The 16,984-nt window shown below is 46.4% G+C and overlaps 1 long non-coding RNA gene across 3 annotated transcripts in view; it reads right to left on the reverse strand.

Moving 5' to 3' along the window:
• Nucleotides 1-202: 202 nt before the first annotated feature.
• The window catches only part of LOC108401942 (uncharacterized), a 33,873-nt gene continuing 17,091 nt past the window's right edge, over nt 203-16,984 (reverse strand). Inside the window, exons 5-12 of one of the 3 annotated variants that reach the window (XR_012123539.1) lie at nt 14,200-14,263; nt 14,097-14,119; nt 13,702-13,808; nt 13,049-13,317; nt 12,592-12,809; nt 10,770-10,949; nt 10,084-10,224; nt 203-9,498 (exon numbers count right to left, since the gene is read on the reverse strand). This is a non-coding gene — a long non-coding RNA (uncharacterized lncRNA). Of the gene's footprint in view, nt 9,499-10,083; nt 10,225-10,769; nt 10,950-12,591; nt 12,810-13,048; nt 13,318-13,701; nt 13,809-14,096; nt 14,120-14,199; nt 14,264-14,548; nt 15,445-16,984 lie in introns of those variants that run through there. The other 2 variants (XR_012123541.1, XR_012123540.1) reach the window with 2 other exon arrangements.

Below are 16,984 nucleotides of genomic sequence, written 5' to 3' on the forward strand. Positions count from 1 at the left end.
TTGTTAGATGTTTCACAACCTGGACACCACCCTCTCGCCAGTGTCTTCCCACCCGCCCTCCCCCATCCACCCCTCTGAGTGGGGTCAGACACAGAGGGATCTGGAGGGCTGAGCCCCAAGTCCCAGGAAAACTCCTTTCTCTGTTCTCCAGGATTAGCAGATTAGGAGAACAAAGGAACAATTCACCAGTGGATTCTGCAATTCTCCCACGTTCAACTCAGCAACCACTGAGTTCCCACCATCTCAAGTGGCTAGAAAAAGGGTTGAGACCAGCTGGCTGTTCTTAAATAATGTCTCCACAGACGCCTCTTCCAGCAACACTTCTACACTTTCTGTGCACGCAGCCTAGGTGGAAGGGAATGAGTGTGTGTATGTGTGTGTGCAAATTGCTTAGGGAAAAATCTGAGGTGAGGTTGACTGGAAAACCTCCCCCAGGTCTTCTATTCAGAAAAATGCCTGGTTCTCACCCAGTTTTCTTAAATCCAGAAGACAGACCCTCACAAAGGAGGATGACAGTTACAAGACTGATACAGCCCAAACCCACTTCCACCAGACACACGATCTGCAAAAGAGATACATTTTTAAACTCTTGGAAAATTGGAAAAGAAAAACCCCCACTATTTCATCACGGGAACCGTTCTGGTATATTTCTTCCAGTGTCTTCCCTGATGTAACTTTTTAAACATATACAATAAATATATAATTTCCTTGGGTCCTGTGATGACTTCTTTTTCTTCACATTATCCCACAGGCATTTTTCTGTGTTATTACATATTCTTCCCACCGAGCCTTCTTACAGGATGGAACCCCCGTCGGAGGATTGGTTGTCCAGGGGTTCCAGATGAGCCCAGTGGGGCAGGGAGGGCCAGAGGAGATCTGGGTTACTGTGTTTAAGTTCATGCATGGCTACTTCCAAATACAGTATAGTCCAAATAAAATAAGAGGCTGATAATAAAATAAAATAAATAAAATAAAATAAAGCACTGAAAATTGAAGCTGTAAGGGAAATTATGCTGACTATAAAGATCATTATACTCTGAAGTGGATTAAAGTTCCCTGGATCTTTCCATTCAGGGTGAACTGTGGTCAGTCCTTCCTAGATGCCAAGAGATGCACAAAATATGGCTCCTCTTAGCAAAAGAGGTCAGTATTTGATCATTCTTTTCTCTAATTCCTGCTTTCCACTATAAAATCCATTCACATACATTCTCATTTCCTAGAACAACACCCTCTCGCCTCCTAAACACACACACCCTCTCTTCCGCATGTTCTTCAGACTGGGCATTTTCCAGATTGGTAGCACTGAGGGAATTCTAAAGATTTTCCTATGGAATTGGGGCAGAGCCATAAAATGCAAGCATTTGTGTTCCATGCTCTCAAATTTTTCCTTCCTTTTCTCTGCCTTTTTCTCTCTCAGACATCAAGCCTCTCTTCTCCATAAGCAGCATTTCCTTTCAGGAAAGAAGCTGATAGGCGCATCCACACTAAAGTAGAACTGACTGAAAATTAGCTCAAGCAGATTCCAAAAGATGTCAGAGTTAGCAAGGACCAAGACAAGGCACTGCAAACCTACTCCAGAAAAACGTTTTTAAGTCTAAAAGCAAATAATAATAGAAGCAAATTTTCATCAGCTACATTATGGACCAAGAAAGTAAATCGAAGCACTTGGCGGCCTGCCTGGCATACAGAAAGCCCTCAACAGAGGACCGTACCACAGGAGTTACCCCTGATAATGCGGCCCTTCTCAGGAGAGCTGGCCCCTGTATTTGCAGGATCAAATGTGATTTCTTGTGCATGTGCTTTCAGGATAATCTGCCACAGACTTTACCTGGGCCCGCCCTCTGGTCACCCCAAGTATTTGGAACCATATCCCCTCCAAGAGATTATTACCCCTTCTCTACTGAAATTCTGGATGAGTTGAAATGGGACAACACCCCCCTCTTCATTCCCTTGGCCACTGCAAGACTAACACACCAACCATTGTTGTAGTGTGGAAGTATATGCAAATGTCTTTGCTGAAGAATCAGAGAAAACTAAAAAAGAAATGATCATTGAGGTTGGATAAACTTCAACTGAACTGTGAACATGGACTCTCTCAGTTCCCAAGAGAAGGCATCTAGCGATCAGACTTTTGCAAGTAAGAGGTCATCCGTGCGGGTCTGCCGTATAGCACAACTCCTGGGAGCACCATTGACAGTCCCTGTAATGGCTCCCCTGGAGTTGTGCGGGGCCTGGCCTACACAACCATAAAGAGGGCATTGCCTCACCCCTACGCTGACCATCCACACTCAAATCATTCACATGGCCTCAAATACCCACTTGTTTAAGTTTCTGTGTCGTAAATGCTACTCTCCAAACAATGAGGCCTCCACTCCCTGAATCACGCCTGTTTCACTGCCTCATGTACAGTTAAAGATGCAGCCATATGGACAACATAGGCATGTTGGTCAGCACGGAGTCTCAAAGACACCAGTACAAGACTAGGCCCCAGTCCATGAGCAAGAGCGAGTCTGGATCCCCCCACCTTCCTTCCAGGGAGAGCTGCCCCAAAGCAAACAGTAAATGGGGGAGAGGAGAAAAGAGACACCATTTAAACCACAAGGAGTAAAGGCTCTGGTCCACCCCCATGGTCAGTGAGTGCCCAAGACTGTGCACAGACACAGGGCTTCTTTGGGCCTCCCTCCTGGGGACAGCCATCCCTATGGAAGGACTACACTGGGGTTTACTTGCTTCTCCCTTTAATCAAAAGACTTTTGTAATAACCTGCATGACTCCCTGGATATCTCTAATACATGTATTCTCAGTGGAGGCAATACTAGGAAAATGGGTTCTGGGGGATAAAAAAAACTTAGATATTACAATGATTTGGGCCACCAAAAGGTCGCAGTACATGAACAGATATACAGTATATGGAGGAAGAGGGGAATGATAAGGAAATCAATGCTTAACAAGGCTCCTTAGGGGAGTAAGAAAGAAAAAAGTTGAGAAACACATCTCTAACAGATGTGGGAAACTGGGGTGGGGGAAAGTTGCCCAATATAACTGCTATAATATAGTAAATATTATTATATCATCATCATGATATTATTTTATTGATATCATGATTAAAAACATTTTGTATACATGCCCTAAATTCATTCTCCTAATGATCTTAAGGGTAAAGTACTATTATATTCATTTAAGATGATGAAACTGAGCTTTAGAGGTATTGTCCCAGGTCACACAGCTGGGAACTGGCAAAGGCACGATTCTAACTCAGTTTCCTCTGACTCCAAAGCCAATGTCTCAACCATCCTAAGACTCTGACTGCATCATCAGCCCAGTAGAAGGGAAGTTAGCAACAGAGCAGCCCATCTCTAAATTCTATGATCTGCTCCACCAACCCAAGTGTGCCTCTAGACCATGCAGGACAGTTAAGTTCCAGGAAAGGAGACAGACAAGTCGTGGGAAAACTCTGAGTTAGACTGAGGATGAAGAGGGTGGAAGATAGCCCCACTCTCCCCTAAGTCTGCCACGTCCTCCTCCTCTGGGAGGCACTGAGCCATTGGGACCAGGATCCTGAAGCCTGGGGCAGGGAGAGAAGTAAAAAGAGAGAGGGTGGCCTGTTGTGTGCTCAGCTACTCCTGAAACCCCAATGTGGGGCTGCAGCCAAGCCCCAGAGATGGGGTGGCCTCTGTACAAACCAAACTTCGCTGGGCAGTACTTCTGCAAATATAAACACGAACTCACCACGTGACAGTTCAACCAGTTCATGTAAACACTAAAGGGAAAAAAAAAATCCAAGGGAAAAACTGTGCTCCAAGGTATGGAGAAGGGTCTGTAGTTTTGTGACTCAAAGAGGGGGGAAGGTCAAGAGCTAAAGGGCTCAGAGCCCACTGGGTCTGCAGCAGGGTTACAGGGGCCATTCCAAACCTGGGCACAGGGAGCCTCAAGCCCTTCCCAGTGTGGGAAATCCTTTGTCAGAGGAAGCAATCCGTGCATGGCTGGCTTTCCCCTACACCTGAAGCACATCAGGTTAGAATTCCATGGAAATCAGAGGTAGTCCTAAGCAGGAGGGACAGCCGTTCGACAGAAGAAGGGTTACCCCATTGCCTGGTACCTTCATAGATGGAAGTTGCCTCAAGAGAGCCGTCTAAGCTTGGAAGCAGGGGGTGGGATGGAATGAACTCTGAAGAGCACACCCTTCCTCCCTGGCCTTGCTCCCCCACCCTGCTGCTTGCGCTGGCAAAGGGGATGCTGTCCCCCGTGGCCCTGTGCTCTCTGTGAGGTTGTCAGCAAACTATCTGTTGTTTCTGCAAATAATCCACTCTGTCCCTGTAAAGAGCGTGAGCCCTCCAGAGCATTCACAAATGCCATGTTCTCCTGAGCTGGGCGTTTCAGCAGTACTCCATCTCAGCCTTTCCAAGGCACCCATTATCCTAAAATAAAGCAGCCAAGGAAGGGGTTGGCAGCTAGGCCCTGGGGACAGTGGGAGACAGGAGGTTCTGGGCTGTGTCATGGTCTCACCAGCTTTCCCAAAAGAAACCACGGGGCTTGGATGTGGCAACATTCGGGGCAATAAAAGGTCTGCAACTCTGGATTAAACCAAGAGGGCGTGGGTGTCACCCACAGGCCACCACTGTGTTGGGATTCAATCAAGCAGGTATAGCTTCCTGGTGGCTCAGCAGGGCACCTGAGAGGCCCACCTGGCTCACCTGGGAACTAAAATTGAAACCCAGTTGAGCACTGGGATGGGAGAGGGACAAGAGGGAAGAGACCTGACCAGGCATGGCCTGGAGGAGACCAGAAGAGGCTGGGAGGTGGTATAAAGTGGGAATAAGGACAGATGGATTTCAGTGTATTAATGACATGAAATCCTATACTTTATTATACACATCTACTTTCACATTATCACATGTAGGCATGTAAGACTATCTATATGGGCCAGATCATTCAAAGATAAATCTTAGAACAACAGAAGATATTTGGGGCAACCCATTCAGGGGACTCCTACCCCCACCCCTTCTTATCTGAGTGACCTTGGTCAAGTAACATGACTTCTCCAGACCTTGGTTTTAAAATGGGATCGTATCAGCACATATCCCTTAGAGCAGTTATGAGAATTGAGTTAATATTGGTGAAGCACTTGGAACAGTGCCCAGCATATATAAGCAATGTTAGCACTTAAACACACAGGCTCCAATGAATGTGCCCAGTGTTTAATGCCAAAGGGCCCCTCATCCTGTTCTTGTTTTTCATGCATTTATTTATTCAGTAAATACATGTCTGGTGTCTACTATATGTCAAGCTTTGTGTTGATACTGCAGCTGTAAAAATGAGCAAAACCCCCCGTGGTCTGCCCACTCTTGGGGCTTAGAGTCTAAATGTCAGCTCTTTTGATGAGCTTTTCCTCCAAGCACCTCCAAATCTCTGTCAGGTTAAACCAGCCCAACTTAGATAAAACCTTGCCTCAGGGCACCAGCCCCTGAATACAGCCTCTGAAAAGGAAAATTGCCTGTGGTTTTGCAGCTGTCCCAGCCGTGGAGTACAGGACCAAAAACTGTCAGAGTCCCTGGAAAAAGCCCCAGTGTTCACGATGCAGATGGTTAAAGCCAACCTTAGCTGGGGTGGCAGGTTCAGTAGATTGCTTTGCTCAGCACCCATTCCAGCTTCTAGCCAGCTTTCCTCTACTATAGAGACTAGAACCCCCAAACTACATTTCTCAGACACCCAAACCTTTCAGGTTTGGGATGACTTGGGACCTATTAATTAGATACACTCAGGCAAAATTTTGATTTGGAATCACATTATGAGAGAAGAAAGGACCAGTATGGGATGCCCATTTAATTGGAGCAGATTGAAGCCAGGGCACGTGGGCCTGGGGCAGCCAGATGTGGCTGTGGCCTCCTGACTCAGCAGCAGCTTTCTGATCATGTCAGAGGCTGCAGCTCCCTTAGGGGCCCAGCTCTGCAGTGTGGCTTTGGGACTCATTCTTGGAAGTTCAACCGGGAATCTTTCTTCAGCCCTCCCAGCTGGTGCATGATACATCTGTACCTCTTAATAAATCCCTTTCGCCTTCACTGGATGGAGTGGATACCATCTTCTACAACTAGAAGTAGGAGAGCCTATTCAGAGCTGACCACCCCTAACATTACAGTTATGGTGGAACCCAGGCCTGAACCTAGTGAGAAAACAGTATTCGCTAAGGTGCTGGCAAGGAGGAGACACCAGACGCCTTATCATTTGGCCAGTAGCAATAGCAGGGTGAGCCAAGACATCCAGCACATCCCTCCGGCGCATCTTCCTTCCCAGTAAGCTTCTGCCATTCACCAGGGAGAGGAAAGGTTGGAGTGCAAGGCCACGACCACGTGGTCAAGGAAGAGGAGGTGGGGGCAGCTCTGTATTCCCTGCCCTAGCCCTGGTGGTGCAGGACTTCTTTCCCGCTCTCACACACGCCAAGTCTGTCCCTGCCCCAGGGCCTTCACCCTTGCCGTCCTGTCTGCTCAGAAGTGACTATCACATTTCCCTATTCTATCTTCTTTGTAGCACTTATCAATTATTAAATTATTTGTTTATGTGCTTGTTGTTTGTTTTCCCCCATTAAAGCATATGCTTTTGGAGGGCAGGAGCTCTGACTTGTTCACACTGAATTCCCAGACTGCAGAACATGCCTGGCACATAGTACGGGCTCCAGACAAATTTGTTGATTAACTTGTTCACTGATTCTCACCCTTCAAACCTCCTTCCTAAGGACAGACACTTTTGAGCCAATCACAATGGCCCAGCCTTTTGGGTATGAATTAAATCTCAAGTACCTCTTGAAAACAGAAGGAATTCATGGGTTAAAACCTGGAGATCAACGGCAGGGAAATCCTTCTCCCCTGAGAAATTAATAAGCTAAATCAGATGGAAATAAATTTGATCTTCTTCTCCTTCCCTTATTATCCTAATTGGTTTAATTTTGTGGCAAACATTTCAGCATTCTCCCAATGAAAAGCAACTCATGTTGCATTGGTAGCCCAGAAAGTAATTATCTTGTGGTTTTATTCTAATTCACTAACAGACACTCTTTTTGGCATTAAGGGCCCCTCAGAGTGAAGAGGTAAATAATGAAGATTAGAAAATGCTTTTTGCACTCCTTATGCTTTCTTTAAAATTAAAAATGATGAAATGATTAGGCATGACAATTATCTTTTTGTTAATTAAAAAAGAAGGTACATAATTTAAAGCACAATGTAAAACACAGAAGCAAACATCTCAATACAACTGGGCATCTCGTCCACTGACCTTTAACTGGTTTCAAATACCGCTGAATGCAGCCTTGGTTTTATTCCAGAACTGAGTAAATTAAGCTCTTTTTGATTATCCTAACTTGGACATAGTTTCCCTGGGGCTTATCCCAAGTCTAGTGCGCTTTGTGTCTTCGTAGCAGGTTTTTGTTAAAAAAAAAAAGTGCAAGGAGTTTCTATCCAGCTTTGATCTCTTGCTAACAAGACCTTTAGTATCCTAGCAATTTATTAGAGAAAAGTCCACTTTGTCCTTTTATGTCTCCATGCTCCTTCCCCACATCCTCTCCCACTTTGCTGCCCACCAACACAAAGTGAAAACCAGATGAACCTTTTCAGCCTCTGTACAACCTCCCTGCAAGTAAGATTTCCGCCCGAAGAGATGTCTGTCCGTGGCAGTCATTCCAGCAATTCCAGGACATATTGGAGGTCAAGGAGCTAGCACACACACAGTGAGGACACAGACCATCCCGTTAGGAAAGGCACCAGTTATTGCCCCTTGACACCGATTTATTTTAAACTGACAAGAATGCTATTTTCGAAAGGTATCGGAAGTGATTTCTCTACCATGCATGCATTCCCCCCTGTTGCACCCTGCAAGATTCTTTGAAAGTCCTAAACAAAGTGACAAATAGAGACTAGGACAATTGCCAACTGAAGGAGAAGGTACTGGGGACAGTTACACAGGTGCCACAGATGCCTCTGGCCCATCCTGACCCCTTGTGCTGGGTGATGGCATGAATATCAAGGATAGAAGCTATCCTCTGCCCCCGGGGCTCTGAAGTTGAATCCACCGCTTGTCAAGCAGTGGGGCGAACTTTCCCAGCTGTCACCATGAGTCAGCTCACCCGAACAGATGTGGACAGTTTGGAAGAGAACTAAAGAAGGGGAGAAGTGGTGGCTGGGCAACGTGGACGTGGAGGGAGGTGGCTCAGGAAGCCTGGCTCTCCAGCTGCCTCAGCATCCTTACTTCTAATCTGTCTGTCTGTCTGCACTAGAACGTCTATACGTGGTGAACCTTCTGTGCCGCATGGCCTCAGCTCCCTGCTACCCATTCCTTCTCAGCCCCTTTCCTCTTTGTGGATAGTTTCTCAGGCTTGAAGAAACCCGCAAGGATCGCCTAACGTGGTGGTTTATAGATTACACAGAACAGTAAAACGTCCTCCAAAGTACGGGACCAGGATGGGAATGCAACTCCTCATTTTCCAAGTGTGATATTGTGACTTACAATGAGAAATATATATTTGGTCTTTGTCTCCATTTCTGGCCCAAACCTCTAACAACTTTTGGAATTGCCTAAGTGAAAATAGCAAGAAAGGCATCTCTTGTTATGTTAAAGAGGTGACGTTAGGATAGCTCCTAAGGGTGGGGCTGGTCACCAGGAGGACCAACCTGCGATCAGTGGGTCAGAACCTTTGGTCCCACCCCTTTGACCCCAGGAAGGAGAGAGGGGCTGGAGGCTGACTCAGTAACCAGTGGCCAGTGATTTCATAAGTCATGTCTGCTTAATGAACCTCCATAAAAACACAAAGGACGGTTCAGAGAGCTTCAGAGCTGGTAAACACATGTGACAGCGGGGAAACTGGTGCGCCCAGAGAGGGCATGGAAGGCACAGGGCATGAACCTTTGCCCCGTGCATCTCTCCCACCTGGCTGTTGTTGAGTTATAACCTTTTATAATAAACTGGTCATCTCGTAAGTAAGATATTTCTCTGTGTTCTGTGAGCCACTCTAGCAAATTAATCGAATCCAAGGAGGACATGGCTGGAAGCTCCAGTCTATAGCCAGGGGTCAGAAGCACAGGTGACAACCTGGACTTGCTACTGTCATCTGCAGCTGGGGGCGGGGGCCAGGCTTGTGGGACTGAGCCCTTAACCTGTGGGATCTGATGCTCTCTCCAGGGAGTGTCAGAACTGAGTTAATTACTTGGTGGTGTTGGAAAATGCACCCACACACTGGAATTGGGTGTAGAATTACATCGAGTAAGTACTGCATCGTGGAAGGGAGCTCTCAGAGGCAGGTAACAGAAAACACAACTCAAATGGATTCAGCAATGAGATTTACCATCTTATGTCCCTGAAAGACCAGAGTGGCTGCAGGCAAGGTCACAGCAGCAGCCTAGGGAAGTCCTCAAGGCCCTGTGGCCTTGCACTGTCCCCACACTGTCCTGTCCATATTTTCCCTCACAGTTGCAAGAGGCTGCCAGAGGCAGTGGAGCCGAAGCGTTTTCCCATCTAAGAAGAGAAAGCAGAGAAATCACCATCCCAGGCATGGAATACAAATCTTTCCATGATCTAATCTGATTGGGCTAATTTGGGTCACTTACATAACCAATAGCTATCACCAGAGCACACCTGTGGTTCTCAAACTTTTCCAGCTTTAAAACTCTAAAACTTATTGACGACCTTACAGAGCTTTTGTTTAGGTGGGTAAAATCTATTGATATGCTTTGTATTATAAATGAATAGAAGGAAATTTTTTAAATTTTTATCTGTTCATTTTAAAATAACAATAATAAACTCATACATGTTAACTGAAATACCATGTTTGTTTTGAAAATAACTATTTTTTAAAGTTCAGTGAGAAGTGTGGCATTGTTCCACATTTTTGCAAATCTCTTTAACATCTAGTTTAACAGAAGACAGCTGGGCTTCATATCTGCTTCTGCATTCAGTCTGTTGCAACATCACATGACAGTTAGCCTCTGGAAAAATCCACTGTATATTCATAGAAGAATGAGAGTGAAACAGGCAAATAATAGCTGAGTCTGAAGATAGTTTTGACTTCCCAGACCCCCTGGAAGGGACTCATGGCCATACCTGAGACCTACTGGCTTAACTGATCAAAATTGCCCTCTGAAGCGGGGGATGGTGTAGACATCTGAACAAAACTGCATCGTCCTGGACAAAGGAAAGGGGCCTGGGCTTCAGTAGCAATCAGCAGCATCTCTTCCACTGGTACTGAAAACATACAAACAGACAAAAACAACTACCATCTATCATCTCCTACGTTTCTTTTTTTTTTTAAGAGCACTTCTATATCAAAGACATTGCATAATATAATTTCAAAATAAAGGGTAGCAGTTTCGACTGAATACATAAAATTTTGTGAAAAACTTACTACACTGATTGGACTTGGAAGGAGAGGGGGTTAGAGAGGATGGTACTTGATGGAATAGAGAACCAGACAGGAAAGCAGGTTTGGGGCAGAAACAAGGAATTCCACATGGACATGTTGAGCTTCACTGGGCTTGGGAGCCACGGAGCAGAGAGGCCAGGACTGAACACAGAGATTCAGAGCTGAGGGAAAGGTCTCAGTTAGAGGAATCGCATGGGGAGTCAGCTGTGTGAGTGATACTGAGGGCATTGCAGAGGAGGAGGGGATCTGGAAGCTGTGCATACAGATGTGTGAGGCAGCCCAGGGAGAACCCTGAGGGGCACCTCTTTTTAAGGGTGGGTAGAAGAGAAAAGCCAGGCAGAGGATAATGATGAGAGTTGTTAGCAACCTCTGAAGATGCATTCCAATCAATGGTCTTGATGAGAACATTCAGGAAGGGGATAATGGTAGCAAAGCAGATGTATGTGAGCTAGATTCCAGAGGCCATGAGTGTGAGCAGGGAAGCTGATTTGCTGGCAGCCTCCATGGTCAGCCTCTTGCCTGAAGTGCCTGTGGCCTCAAGTTTCCTCTGTATTAAAAAACAAAAGCAAAACAAAACAAGAAACTGACATTAAGAAAAGAATCTCTTTTGAACCTTTTTAATGACTGTATAGTATTCCACCTTGCGGCTGTGCCATAACGTAATGATAAGTGCTCACAGAATGCTGGCACGTGAAAAAAGCAAGACAGCAAGCAGTGTATGCAGTATGGTTCTAGTGCTGTATCTACACAGGAACACTGACTGGAGGATGCACATGTGTGTAAGTTGACCTACACATGGCCAGATAAAATGAGGCCCCAATAGGTGTGCTTGGTCAGGATTTGACTCTTTGGTTCTATTGAGTATGGCTGCTATTTTTATAAGCTGATGAGAGAAGGGGATGGTAGAGGATTTAAGTGCCAGGTGGCTGGAGAGGCCAAGGAAGAGTTTCCTGGGAAAGAGAGAGAAGAGAGAATGAGAGACACTTTCCACCAGGATTAACACCTTAGAGACTTTAAGGAAAGCACACAGATGTTTCAGGTGTATGGTGAGAAGACAGGATTTGTTGCATAGGTTGCAAACATTTCCCACTGCCAAAAAAATTCTAGAAAAATCTACATTACTTAGCAATGTTTTAGAAATCAAAATTGTATAGAATTGGGATCTGCAATGGTTGCCCTCCAGAGAGCTCAGAAAAAAACCACTGAGGCAGCCCAGGGAGGCTTAGTTATTTGTAAGTTATGAAACAACAACAATAATAATATTAACAGCTATCATCTCTTGAGCCAGGGAGTGCTCTAAGCACCTTACATGTATCAACTCACCAAATCTTCCCAACAGCCTTATAGCATAGGCACCATGATTATCCCCATTTTACAGATGAAGCAACTGAGGCAGAGAGAAGTTAGTCATTTGCATAAAGTCACAGAGCTAGTAACCTAGTACATGGCTGAGAGATTTTGCTTTTCACCTCTACACACCACTGTGCCTGTCAGTAAACTAATCAATATGCCTGTTTGAACTAGAACAAAACTTCAATAGTTGTCTCTGAGTTACAAGAACATGGATGATTTTTCTTCCTTATTTATATGTTTTCTAGATATTTCAATTTTTCTACAGTAATCTGGTGTCACTTTTATAATTATATAAAAATAAGAAAAGGATCTTATTACATTATCAATCACATAAACATCAGTTATAACTGACCAGAACATAAATGAGACCTTTCTTAGGAGGATTTGTGTTTTAATAAGTAGCAAATTCCTAAACAGAAGGAGAGAGATTTCTCATCAGCAAGCAGGTTGGGAATAGTTAGAAAAGAGGGAACAATCTCTCTGAGGTCACCCCCACTGCCCACCAGTGCCTGAACACAACCGTGCTCCCCAGAGCTGTACCCTGGGAAGAAAGGAATGGGGTGATGGGAAGCCCCAAACATAATCAAATCCTGCCTGGGGGCCGGGGCTGTAACTGACTCTGGTATCCGGGTGGGTGGGAGGGCAGGGCCAAGCATCCTGCTGGATCAGAAAGCTGGTGTCACGGCCGGCAGCCCATAGACAGCTGGAACATAAAGGAAGTGTGAGTCCCCAACTTGTTCCTCTCGGTACTCCCTTAATTTAGCACAATGTTACACAGTAAGTGATTAGTAAGTGTGTCATTATTAGTATGATTTTCATTTCCACAGATGACCTACACAGAAGGAAAGAAGGAAAACTGCCCCCAAGGAGGAGGTTCAGGAGGATTTGGGACATCAAAGCATGGGTTCCAGAAAGGCTGAATTTTGTCCCTGGAGATTCATTTATTGCTCAACATGATAGACTTTGTTCAGTGTTGGAGGGGTGAAGAGGCAGAAGTACGGCCACAGTGACTTCTGGCGACCCTGATGGCCTAAGCAGAGGCAGCATACTATAACTGAAAAATAAACAAATAACAAAACATCTCCAGGCCTGGGTTCGAGTCCCAGCTTATAGAGGTTTGTAGAATTTGGGGTTTGATGGTACTTCAGGGGTCTTCCCATCCCTCTTCATAGCTTACATGCAATCCCCTCCTGCATCCCCGTCAGAGACCCTCCAACTCCATCCGAGCACACCTGCCTGGCTCCCCAGAGAACCCATTCTATCAACAGATCCCGAGAAAGATGTTAAGCAAACCTCTTTGGAAATGTCGATCACATGAGGCACAGATGTCCTGATTCCCCGAGGACGTAGAACCTGGTTGACACCACGGCCACAGCGCTCATGAGACTCAGCTCTGCCCTCTCTCACAGTCACTGGGCTACACCCTCCCATCAGGGCGACCCAGCCCGCTCGCTGAGCAACTGATTCATTTCTTCAAGCCATATTTTCAGATAAAACAAATCACTGCTAACTCTGTGAACTTGATTACATCTCCAACCTTTCTTAGGCCTCCATTACCTCATCTGAAAAATGAGAAAATTAGACCAGATGATCTCTTACTGAAATCTAATCCAGGACTAACACTGGGCTCCTCTGCTTAGCCTTGCCGGAGAAGCAGCAGGTGGGGAGAGAGAAGGCACTCAGCGTTTCTGTGGGAGTCAAACCGGAGCCAGATAGAAACGGCCTTGACAGTCAGCAAAAGCCAAAGCTGTGAAAAGTGGGTGCATTTGCACTTGGGAGCTGGATGGCTGTCTGAGGTCTAGAAATACAGAGTGAGGCCAGGATGTCTAGTCCCTAGGGAATCCGCCCACCTGAAAGGAGGGCCCCACCTGCCCAGCACCTGTCGGGCTGAGGGAGGGGGTGCCTAGAGCTCCCACTCAAGGTGGACCTTGGGAAGTCACACCTACCCAGTATGGCTCTGTGCCCACAAGGGACTTGGAGAGGCAGAATCTTTTCTAGGTGAGGCTTCCAAAACTTCCTAACAGGGCATGAGAAGTCCCCGGACAGGTCAGAACTGAAGGAGGAAGAGGGAAGAGGATGAGGGGTAAGAGGGCGGGGGAGGCAGGCAAAAATAAGAACTGATATAGCCCAGAAAATGCTAACCCGTTGTATGGATCGGATGGGGGGGTGGGGGGGCACCAAGGTGCTCCCACCACGTTCCGCAGCCCTGTCCTAGCACAGTGCCCAGTGGGCAGGGTGGGAACGTGAGGGCGTGAGGTCTAGCATAGCAGAGACGGCCTGGCTCCAAGTCCCACCCCAGCTCCTGATTCACAGTCTGCACTACTTGGAGCCAATAACTTACCTTTCTAAGCTCAGTTGCCTCATCTGTATAATGGAGAGAATAATAATCTGTATATTATACAATAATATATGCATATAACAATAATAATAAACTATTAACCTACCTCGTAAGGTTCTTACAGGGATTAAGCGAGGTGATTTTAGTAGACTCAGTCAAGTGTCCAGAAACTGAAACACAATTTAGCAACAGGAGTCATCACCGTCTGTAGTTAGAGCTGCCCTTGCCCAGCCCCATCCCAACAATGAAGGACTGCGCATTCGGGAAGTTCATGAGTTTGGAGATGATGAAGGGAGGGAGCCCAAAGGAAAATCATCCCCCCACTCCACCAGTGATAAGCCTAAAGAAAGAGTCCTTTCCTCCTCTCTGCACTCCACACCCACTGTGCCCCACAACTCCCAGCGGGCAGCTGGCAGAGAGGAGCAGGTGCCCCCACAGGTGACCTGGACTCTAACCTGGTCCTGCTGAGTGGCCAAGAAGCACGTGTAGCAGATAGGGGCTGAAGGGCCACAGGTGAAAGTGGGTTACGGCAAGCGGTGGAGAGACAGGAGGAGAAATGTTTTGCATTTAACAGAGTTAGCAGTGATTCGTTTTATCCGAAAATATGGCTTGAAGAAATGAATCAGTTGCTCATATGATGTGAACTGGGAGAAATGGGAAAATCAGAGGCCAAAACCCAGTGCAGAAAGTAAGGTTGTCAGATAAAATATAGGACACCCAGGGAAATCCGAATTCAGGAAAACAAGGAATAATTTTCTAATACAAGTATCTCCAAATATTGCATGGGCATACTTATTTTTTTAAGTTGTTTCTCTGAAAGTCAAACTAACTCGACATCCTGCATTTTTATTGGCTAGGTCTGGCAGCCTTGGCAGGAAGCACATGACAGCTTCCTGTTCCTGAAAGGACCGTGGAGGAGGTCCTATGGGGTGGGAATGGGGAGCTGGACCCAGCCTGAGAGTGGCGGAGGGTCCTGGAGGAGTCGATGGAGAACAGGATGTTTAGGCTGTGGAAGGTGACAGAGGCCAGTCGGGCAGAGGAGGGAAAGTCCTCCAGTGTGGCCGGGGCAAAGGGCACAGAGGCAGGGAAAGCAGGGTCCCTCAGGGGGGACCTGGGTGCCCATTTAGGAGGTACCCTCATTCAGAACACATTCATGCAGAATTCTTTTAGCATCTAGTGTGCCAGGCTCTCTTGAGTGAACAGACAAGCTCGCTGCTCTCACGGTGCTGCTTACATCCCAGCAGGAAGTGAGGGAATTTCAGACAAGAAACAAGTAAACAAGGCAATGAGAGCCAATGACAGGCAAACTAACCCCACTCCCATATTTATCTGGCTAGCTGCAATTGGTCTTCGGGTTCTACCTGGATATTATCTGCTTGATGAAGCCTTTCCTGAAGCTGTAGCTGGGGTCAGGAGCCCTCCTGGGGTTTCTCCAGGCACAGCGTTTCGCTCACTGAGTGGAATGTTTGCTTCTCTATGCACCCACAAAACAGAAGCGCCCTAAGGAAAGGGCCTGCTGCTAAATCTCTAGTATCAGCATGATGACTGGTACCTAGCACATGCTAAAGCATGATCTGTTAAAGAAATGTATACGTTTTGGATACAAGGCATGGCCGTGCACATCCTGTTGGAAAAGCTAGTCCTGTTGTATTTATGGGTCTGGAAATGGGAAAAAGATCAGGAGCTTAAAATAAGATTTTTAAGTTCCAATAGATGGACTGTATGTTGGAGTTATGGGTATAAACACATATGCATATTATAGTGTAAGCATCCTAAGGGTAAATCAGTTGCTTTGGTTAGGAACAAACAGAATGAACACTGGCAGGCTTGAAGGGAAAGCAAAAAACAAAAAACATAGGCCAAACCACACAAACAAAAACAAAGCCCACCTGGGGGTTAGGGATTCTTTCTGGGGCTAACATAGGTGGCTCTCAGGGCCAGAGGAAAAGCCGGGACCTGGGTTTAGAGAGGCAAAGTCTGTCAGGGCACCCGTGTGGAGCAGGAAAGAAGCCAGTGTGCTCAGAGCTGGAACACCCCAGCATGACCCATCCTGCTGATTCATTTCAGCCAAGTCCCGGGAGTGAGAATCTGGCTGGCGTAGCCTGGGGCAGGGACCCGCCTCTTGGTTGGACCAGAACAGGACACCTGTTGGTTAGCCAAGGACATGACTTTATTGGGACCAAAACTACACCCATGGGTAATTATGCCATGTGAAATTAGGATGGTGTTATCAGAAAAGAGAGAGAGTGGATGCCGAGCAGCCGATGCACAAGCGTCCTATAATTATGAAGTTTTGCCAAACTGTCAGAATGCAAAGTAATAAACGAGTGACCCAAGAACACTACAAAGCCTCCTCCTGGGCTAATTTCTGAGGAAAATCATATACAAACCCTGTCCTGAGATTATCTGAATGGAGCATTGATGACTGGGAATAGGAGAATAAGCTAGTAACATCTTTTGTTGTTTCTAGATCTATAAGAACCAAACAGGACCCCCAAGGGAGCCTGGAAGGTTTGATATGAGATAGGAAATCATGCCGTTTCATTTTTAGGCATGGTGGTGATGGGGGCGGCGGGGGGCATGATGGGAGGGGCTCTTGGATGGCCAACTTTAGGGTGAATGGGTGGCATCTAATTTATGTGTAGATATACCTTCAGTGTTGTAGATGCATATGTCAAAATAGACATCTAGATACGTTGCTATGAGGGAGGCATGTGCCTTCCCTGTTGGAGCACCTGCGACTTACAGATTTGGAAGAGGCCTCCCCTTGCAAGCAACTGTCAGGAATGATGGATGCTGCCACCTCAGGCAGAAGGAGCCTGCAGAAGAGGCCCAAGCTCTGGGAACCTGGTGGAACCTAGTTCCATTCTCTTCATCCATGACTATCAGGA

Source organism: Manis javanica, chromosome 12 (assembly GCF_040802235.1).
Source record: "Manis javanica isolate MJ-LG chromosome 12, MJ_LKY, whole genome shotgun sequence".
NCBI classification, from domain to species: Eukaryota; Metazoa; Chordata; class Mammalia; order Pholidota; family Manidae; genus Manis; species Manis javanica.